This window comes from Ictidomys tridecemlineatus, chromosome 9, assembly GCF_052094955.1.
Source record: "Ictidomys tridecemlineatus isolate mIctTri1 chromosome 9, mIctTri1.hap1, whole genome shotgun sequence".
Classification (NCBI taxonomy): Eukaryota; Metazoa; Chordata; class Mammalia; order Rodentia; family Sciuridae; genus Ictidomys; species Ictidomys tridecemlineatus.
The window spans coordinates 147,494,520-147,503,636 of record NC_135485.1 but is presented as its reverse complement, the minus strand read 5'-3'; the positions used below and the strand labels follow the sequence as shown (position 1 = coordinate 147,503,636).

The following is a 9,117-nucleotide window of genomic DNA, read 5'->3' as shown; positions in this document are numbered from 1 at the left end:
TCTGTTTTCCTCCACCACAGTCCCCTATGACCAAGGCCAACCCACCTCTTCTCCCTCTGGCCTTCATCTTGGGAATCATGTCTTCAGTTTCCAAATGCCACATTTCTGGATGAGACTTCAAATAAAGGACCTTTAAATTGTGTTTTCTCCCCGAGGCCACAGCATGGCGGTCCCGTGGGGTGGTCAGACAATCCAGTCGGGGTTCAGCTGATCATCATGTGAACTGCCCGGGACACTGGATGTCTGTACTCCCAGGGCTCTCCTCCGCACAGAGGCCAGTGGGCAGGGACAGGCCCTCCCCAGCCTGCAGCTCTGGCCCGGCTCAGGTCAGCAGCACTGCTCCTACCACCGGCGCTGTGCTGCCCGCAGGTGCTGCCCTGATCTGGCTGCCCATCTGTGGAGCCTGGGGGACGGAGAACATGCGTCCTGAGTCCTGTCTAGGAAGGAGAAGTGCCCAGAGCTTCTACTCCTGCATCTGCCAGCCTCTGAGCTGGAGGAACTGTCAGCACTGAGATGCTCACCGACGCTCCCCACCAGGTCGCCTGTCCCAGAGGACACCCCTTCAGGCCCCAGGCTGCTTTCACCGTCTTCTTGAAGCTGTAAGGGAAGCCTTCCCGTCCCTCCCTGTTCTGGGCCCACGCCCTCAGCTGAGCTGGTGGAGACCCTGCACCACAGTCTGGAGAAGGCGCCCGGTCAGGGCACCAGGCGGCACAAGGTGCGCACGGCCAGGGGCCCCACCGGGCCTGGAGGAGGCTCCGCTCCCGCTGGGCAATTCCTGGGCCTTGCTTTGCAGCTGAAGGGTCTCCTGGTTCTCCTCCAGACTGTCCCTTCTGGTGGCCTTCCCCCCCAGCTCTCTCAAGCACAGTGGTCTTTCCTCGCAGGGCCCTGTCCTGCCTGCGGTGTGGCGCTAGTGGACCCAGGTTCTGAGAGGGAGGGTGGGTGTGAGTGTCAGGGAGCCCCAGGCCCAAGGGACCCAGACGGGCGGTCCACCAGCCCCTCCGCACGGGCTTCATGGAGCTGAGAAAGCAGAGCCGCGCACCTTTGCCCACACACCTCCTGTCCGCAGGTAGGGGACCCGGGAGGACATTCCTCTGGCGACACCCCTGACTGGAGAAATGACTGCTGGACGTCGGATTTCCTGGAAGAATGTCCTTGGTGGCTGAGGGTGGCTTGGGGTCTCTGTCTGCGTGGGAAAGCGTGTGGCTGGTTGCGGTAGCGGGGACCAGCCTGCCAAGGACCTTGAGTGACCCATGAACCTCAGTCTGCCTGGGCTCGGCTCGGCCCTGGCCGCGCAGGGTCGCGGCCAGCCAGGGTCTCGGCCCCTGCCCACCCAGCGGCCCTCTGCGGGAGGCTCAGGGCCTCCCTCCCCCGTCAGCACACGTTGTTTTCCTGGAGGAACGAGGTGGACGCACATTTTGAGCAGAAGCATGGCGTCTGCTCTTGAATTTCTGGGGTCTCCACCTCCCCTGGCTGAGGCCCAAGGTCGTTGGACCCCAGGCACAAGGAGCTGGGAGCAAAGAGGAGTCGACCAGCCTCAGCTAGGAGGCCCCTGGGTGGGCTGGGGTGGTGCATGTGGGAGGGTCGTCGGGTGGGGTTACGGGGGTGGTGTGGGTTGTGTGTCCGTGGGGGGGTTGTGTGGAGGTTGTGTGTATGTGGGGGATTGTGTGTACGTGGGGGGTGTCTTTGAGGGATGTGTATATGGGGGTTGTGTGAACTTGGGGGGTTGGGTGGGGAATTGTATGTACATGGGGGTGTGTGTCTGTGGGGTGTGTGGGGGGTTTGTGTGTATGTGGGGGTGTGTCCATGGGGGCTAGGTGGGGGTTGTGTGTACTTGGGGGGTTGGGTGGGGAATTGTGTGTACATGGGGGTGTGTGTCTCTGGGGATTGTGTGTACATGGGGGCAGTGTGTACATGGGGTTTGTGTATATGTGGAGGGGTTGTGTGTACATGGGGATGTGTGTCTCTGGGGATTGTGTGTACACGGGGGCAGTGTGTACATGGGGTTTGTGTATATGTGGAGGGGTTGTGTGTACATGGGGATGTGTGTCTCTGGGGATTGTGTGTACACGGGGGCAGTGTGTACATGGGGTTTGTGTATATGTGGAGGGGTTGTGTGTACATGGGGATGTGTGTCTCTGGGGATTGTGTGTACACGGGGGCAGTGTGTACATGGGGTTTGTGTATATGTGGAGGGGTTGTGTGTACATGGGGGTGTGTGTCTGTGGGGATTGTGTGTACACAGGGGGAGTGTGTACATGGGGTTTGTGTACATGTGGAGGGGTTGTGTGTACATGGGGGTGTGTGTCTGTGGGGATTGTGTGTACACAGGGGGAGTGTGTACATGGGGTTTGTGTACATGTGGAGGGGTTGTGTGCACTTGGGGGGTGGGAGTTTAATCCAAGCATCACCCTTTGCCCCCGGATGTCCTGGAGGTCCGACCACAGTTGGGCATCTCTGCCCCTCACTCCTGAGCTCATGGGGAGGAGGCAGACAGAGGTGCGGGGCGGCCGTCCCCAGAAGCAGCATCTGGGACACAGAAGCTGGGACTCAACTGGACTGCCCTCCGTGTGTCCCACGAAGAAATGGGGACCTCGCCTGCCCACAGCAGACGCTCTGACGGGCTTTCCCTCTTTCCACACATGGGCTAGCTCTGCACTATTATGTCAACCACACTGCCCTTCAGTGTCATCTTTGAAACTGAAAAGTGTCATTTCTTGATTCTGATCTAGTAACTCTGTGTCAGAAACTCCAGATGCATACCCCATTTACCCCTCCACCCTTACAACAACCCTGCAGTCAACACAAGTTTACCAAGAAGAAAAGGCACAGGGAGCTGCAGCAGCTGTCAGACACCTCACGGGCACTCAGCACGGAACTCGCCTGGTGTCCCTGAATCCACTCCTCCCTCCCCTCAGATCCTATGTCCCTGGATCCACTCTTCCCTCTCCACAGATGCTATGTCCCTGGATCCACCCCTCCCTCTCCAAAGATCCTATGTCCCTGAATCCACTCCTCCCTCTCCTCAGATCCTATGTCCCTGGATCCACTCCTCCCTCTCCTCAGTCCTATGTCCCTGGATCCACTCCTCCCTCCCCTCAGTCCTATGTCCCTGGATCCACTCCTCCCTCTCCAAAGATCCTATGTCCCTGAATCCACTCCTCCCTCCCCTCAGATCCTATGTCCCTGGATCCACTCCTCCCTCTCCTCAGTCCTATGTCCCTGGATCCACTCCTCCCTCTCCTCAGTCCTATGTCCCTGGATCCACTCCTCCCTCTCCAAAGATCCTATGTCCCTGAATCCACTCCTCCCTCCCCTCAGATCCTATGTCCCTGGATCCACTCCTCCCTCTCCTCAGTCCTATGTCCCTGGATCCACTCCTCCCTCCCCTCAGGTACTATGTCCCTGGATCCACTCCTCCCTCTCCTCAGCTACTATGTCCCTGGATCCACTCCTCCCTCTCCTCAGCTACTATGTCCCTGGATCCACTCCTCCCTCTCCTCAGCTACTATGTCCCTGGATCCACTCCTCCCTCTCCTTAATCCTATGTCCCTGGATCCACTCCTCCCTCTCCTTAGTCCTATGTCCCTGGATCCACTCCTCCCTCTCCTCAGCTACTATGTCCCTGGATCCACTCCTCCCTCTCCTCAGTCCTATGTCCCTGGATCCACTCCTCTCTCTCCTCAGATCCTATGTCCCTGGATCCACTCCTCCCTCTCCTCAGCTACTATGTCCCTGGATCCACTCCTCCCTCTCCTAATCCTATGTCCCTGGATCCACTCCTCCCTCTCCTTAGTCCTATGTCCCTGGATCCACTCCTCCCTCTTCTTAGTCCTATGTCCCTGGATCCACTCCTCCCTCTCCTCAGCTACTATGTCCCTGGATCCACTCCTCCCTCTCCTCAGTCCTATGTCCCTGGATCCACTCCTCCCTCTCCTCAGCTACTATGTCCCTGGATCCACTCCTCCCTCTCCTTAATCCTATGTCCCTGGATCCACTCCTCCCTCTCCTTAGTCCTATGTCCCTGGATCCACTCCTCCCTCTCCTCAGCTACTATGTCCCTGGATCCACTCCTCCCTCTCCTCAGTCCTATGTCCCTGGATCCACTCCTCTCTCTCCTCAGATCCTATGTCCCTGGATCCACTCCTCTCTCTCCTCAGATCCTATGTCCCTGGATCCACTCCTCCCTCTCCTCAGCTACTATGTCCCTGGATCCACTCCTCCCTCTCCTCAGCTACTATGTCCCTGGATCCACTCCTCCCTCTCCTCAGATCCTATGTCCCTGGATCCACTCCTCCCTCTCCAAAGATCCTATGTCCCTGGATCCACTCCTCCCTCTCCTCAGATCCTATGTCCCTGGATCCACTCCTCCCTCTCCTCAGCTACTATGTCCCTGGATCCACTCCTCCCTCTCCTCAGCTACTATGTCCCTGGATCCACTCCTCCCTCTCCTCAGCTACTATGTCCCTGGATCCACTCCTCCCTCTCCTCAGTCCTATGTCCCTGGATCCACTCCTCCCTCTCCTCAGATCCTATGTCCCTGGATCCACTCCTCCCTCCCCTCAGGTACTATGTCCCTGGATCCACTCCTCCCTCTCCTCAGCTACTATGTCCCTGGATCCACTCCTCCCTCTCCTCAGATCCTATGTCCCTGGATCCACTCCTCCCTCTCCTCAGATCCTATGTCCTGGATCCACTCCTCCCTCTCCTCAACTACTCTGTCCCTGGATCCACTCCTCCCTCTCCTCAGCTACTATGTCCCTGGATCCACTCCTCCCTCTCCTCAGCTACTATGTCCCTGGATCCACTCCTCCCTCTCCTCAGATCCTATGTCCCTGGATCCCAGTCCTCCCTCTCCTCAGCTCCTTATGTCCCTGGATCCACTCCTCCCTCTCCTCAGATCCTTATGTCCCTGGATCCACTCCTCCCTCTCCTCAGCTACTATGTCCCTGGATCCACTCCTCCCTCTCCTCAGCTCCTTATGTTGGATTCCTGTTCATTCTCTTGTGCTCGCTGATGTTCGTTGGTTACACGAGTCTTTTAAAGGTGCTTTAGTGTGAATGTGGGGGAAGGGGCCATGGCTGGCCTGTTGCTGTCCAGTGCTGCCCATGAGAGCCCAGATGGGCCCGCTGTCCTGGTCCTCCGGGTAGCACTGTGGGACCTGCAGCAGGCCACTCAGGACTGGGACGGTGGCTGTTGAGGCCCATGTGCAGTGACGCGGACGACATCCAGGAGGGACTCTCTGTGCAGCATGGAAGGAGGCCAGACCACTTGGGTGCAGACGAGACATGCCTTGCTCTCTACACAGTGAGAGGCCAGCATCGTCCTGGGAGGAAGCGGGACACACACAATCACAGGCCACAGGGAGGACCCCATGGCTGGGAGGCGAGTGCCTCCCAAGCTGTGGCCTTGTGGGTCCAGAGGAAGAGGCCCCTCAGCCCCGTCGGCCCAGGCTCAGTGCAGTGGGGCTGGTCACTGTTAGCAGCTAGGTGACTTCCAGCCACCCAGGGATCTAGATGGGTCACTTTTCAATTCAAATTGAAGCACCGTGAGGTTTTGATCTCCTAGTTAGAGTGAGGCCTGAACATCCTCGCTTTCTGTAGTAAGCAATGAATCGGCTGAGCCAGGACAGGGCGCAGATAGAGGACACGTGCCCTTTGGTACCCATCATGCCGGGCCACCGCGTCACATCCATCCATATTAACAATGCAGCCAAAACGCAGCACCATAAACTTAAACCATTAGGATTCTCTGAAAACATGGCAGCATTTTTCTTCTTGTTTAAAGGAAATGCATCTGAAAAGGAAAGATGCTCACGTGAGTGGAGGCTCGAGAAACTGATGGGGTGCCTGGGCACGTCCACTGCGTGCTCCACGCCACCCTACAGTGCTGCTCTTCCTCTACTGCCACGTCCTCGTCCTTAGAGAGGGTACCCAGCCCACCAGGGAGCACTGCAGGGAGCAACCAGGAAGTCAGCCAGAGCCTCCGAGCAGCAGAGAAAGCCAAGCGCAGTTGTGAACCAGGCCTGCCCCAGGACTGCTGGCGGGCAGCGAGGGTCAGCGAGGCGGAGAGGAGGTCTGGGTGTTCTGCCCCCAGGAGCAGCACACCCCCAGAGCGACTTGCAGAGTGCTTCTGTCACCTCTGCTTCCAGGGCCACAGAAGACCAGATGAGTCTGCAGCCTGTACTACGGAGCACGAAGCCATTCCCCATCGGGAGGGTGACGTCATGACTGCTTGTTCATTTTGGTGGCAAAAGGGCAAATGTGGCATTGATTTAAAACACATCCCCACTAACACTGATTCTGAAGGACGGTAGATTTACACGGAATGAAATGCATGCCGACTCCTAACAGAGAACATAGGAAGCTGCCTTTCATTTCTTTTCTACATTCAGCCATCCAACTCAGATGTCAGAATCTGGAATAAAACAAAGCTTATTAGCTTAGAATGCTACTAAGCAATGTATTTCCTCATACTGGAGGTTCTTCGAACTCAGGAGAACCGTGAAGGTAAGCCCAGAACTTTGACTGTTGGTTGTTTTCCCAGCCCGTACCCTACACCCAGGTGTCCTGGACTCCCAGGCCAGCAGGGCCAAGTCCTGTGCCAGTAATGTGGAGGGCTAAAGAGTTTAAAACAACTAATCCGTGTTTCAAGGAGGGAATTTCAGTGTGAAGGGAGAATTGTTCCGGGAGGAGGGAAGAGGAAGGTCTTATCAGTAGTCAGCACTGGTGAAGCAGCGGCTTAAACAGGGTGAGATCCCTCTGCCCCTTTTCTAGTGTTTCTAGTCCCTGTCACCTCTCGATCTTCACGAACTTAGCAACAAAATACCCACTGCTCTGCGGATTTCCCGTAAGCTACAGTTAGGTCTGAGAGCTGGCTTACTGAATGTTCCTGAAATCCTCTGAGAGTCATGTGCATGAGTCACAAGGAAGTCCTCTGCTCTAACTACAATGCACCAATAAAAGGTCAAAAATTATGTAAAGTTTATTTTTATAATCATATTTTTTCTGGATCTGTTTAAAATGGTCTTAGTCATTTTATGTCTTCATTTATGAGAGGAAGGAGTCAAATGAACCATACCTAAGCTGCTTTTCACACTAAAGTTCTGTGATTCTGGGAAGAATCTATCTTGATAGTGTTGCTTATCACATTCTTACCTTCTGATCTTCCAGTATGTATTTTGACACTACAAATTTGATCAGCTTTCCACAATCAATATTAAAAAAAAAGTTGAAAAAGTCCATCGAAATGAAAGACGTTTTTCAAAACCAGCGTGCACGGCCAGTTCCCTTTGAGGACCCACAGTTGCTGTGAAAAGGGAGGAAGAGAAGGGGCCGAGGTAAGGCTTTCTCGGCTTCTCCTGGTCTGAAGACTCACTGTGTGCTGGAGGGAGGAGTGGATATTTTGCAGGACTGGAGAACGCCATCAGGTGTCACTGCTGCGTCCACGCACGACTTGACCCACAGGGCTGCGGCCACATCCAGGGCAGACTGTTCCTAGGGCAGCTGTGCAGTGAGTTACGTGGCCAGCTGCCGCCGTCGCCAACCACACATGGCTTTTATATCAGAGATTTTTGCTTAAAGCGTTTTCGGAAAACTCAGAATATTAATCCTACAACAATGAAAATGTGGGAATAAGTAGGAGAGGCAGCATAAGTATTTTTCTGAGTTTTAGATAATTTCTGAGAGTTTATAAAAGCCAGTCATAAAATCACATATTGTTCATGTTCTAATAACTAACCTCGCTGTCACAGGCTTAGGAAGCCAATTTGTTACTCAGGCTGGAACGAGCCTCGTTCTGTTAGTTAGTGTGCCTGGGAGGACAGGGCAGGGCAGAGCAGGGCTGGGCTGCTGCACAGGCAACCTGCAGCCTCGCTAGGTGCAGGGGGGGCAGTGGCCCAGGGAGGGGCAGTGGCCTGGGGGGGTGTAGGAGGAGAGGGGGGGCAAGGCTGTGCAGGGAGGAGGCTGGGGGGGGATGTGGGAGGACAGCGGGGGCAAGGCTGTGCAGGGAGGAGGCCGGGGGGGGATGTGGGAGGACAGCGGGGGCAAGGCTGTGCAGGGAGGAGGCTGGGGGGGTTGTGGGAGGACAGCGGGGGCAAGGCTGTGCAGGGAGGAGGCTGGGGGGGTTGGGAGGACAGCGGGGGCAAGGCTGTGCAGGGAGGAGGCTGGGGGGGATGTGGGAGGACAGCGGGGGCAAGGCTGTGGAGGGAGGAGGCTGGGGGGGGATGTGGGAGGACAGCGGGGGCAAGGCTGTGCAGGGAGGAGGCTGGGGGGGTTGTGGGAGGACAGCGGGGGCAAGGCTGTGCAGGGAGGAGGCTGGGGGGGATGTGGGAGGACAGCGGGGGCAAGGCTGTGCAGGGAGGAGGCTGGGGGGGTTGTGGGAGGACAGCGGGGGCAAGGCTGTGCAGGGAGGAGGCTGGGGGGGATGTGGGAGGACAGCGGGGGCAAGGCTGTGCAGGAAGGAGGCGGGGGGGATGTGGGAGGACAGCGGGGGCAAGGCTGTGCAGGGAGGAGGCTGGGGGGGATGTGGGAGGACAGCGGGGGCAAGGCTGTGCAGGGAGGAGGCTGGGGGGGATGTGGGAGGACAGCGGGGGCAAGGCTGTGCAGGGAGGAGGCTGGGGGGATGTGGGAGGACAGCGGGGGCAAGGCTGTGCAGGGAGGAGGCTGGGGGGTTGTGGGAGGACAGCGGGGGCAAGGCTGTGCAGGGAGGGAGGCTGGGGGGGATGTGGGAGGACAGCGGGGGCAAGGCTGTGCAGGGAGGAGGCTGGGGGGGATGTGGGAGGACAGCGGGGGCAAGGCTGTGCAGGGAGGAGGCTGGGGGGGATGTGGGAGGACAGCGGGGGCAAGGCTGTGCAGGGAGGAGGCTGGGGGGGTTGTGGGAGGACAGGGGGCAAGGCTGTGCAGGGAGGAGGCTGGGGGGGATGTGGGAGGACAGCGGGGGCAAGGCTGTGCAGGAAGGAGGCGGGGGGGATGTGGGAGGACAGCGGGGGCAAGGCTGTGCAGGGAGGAGGCTGGGGGGGATGTGGGAGGACAGCGGGGGCAAGGCTGTGCAGGAAGGAGGCTGGGGGGATGTGGGAGGACAGCGGGGGCAAGGCTGTGCAGGGAGGAGGCTGGGGGGGGG

At 57.7% G+C, this 9,117-nt stretch overlaps 1 long non-coding RNA gene across 1 annotated transcript; it reads left to right on the top strand.

Moving 5' to 3' along the window:
- Positions 1 to 4,710: 4,710 nt before the first annotated feature.
- Positions 4,711 to 7,710, top strand: LOC144366967 (uncharacterized). Its single transcript, XR_013426195.1, has 2 exons — positions 4,711 to 6,506; positions 7,170 to 7,710. It is a non-coding gene; the product is annotated as an uncharacterized LOC144366967 (long non-coding RNA).
- The last annotated feature ends 1,407 nt before the right edge of the window (positions 7,711 to 9,117 follow it).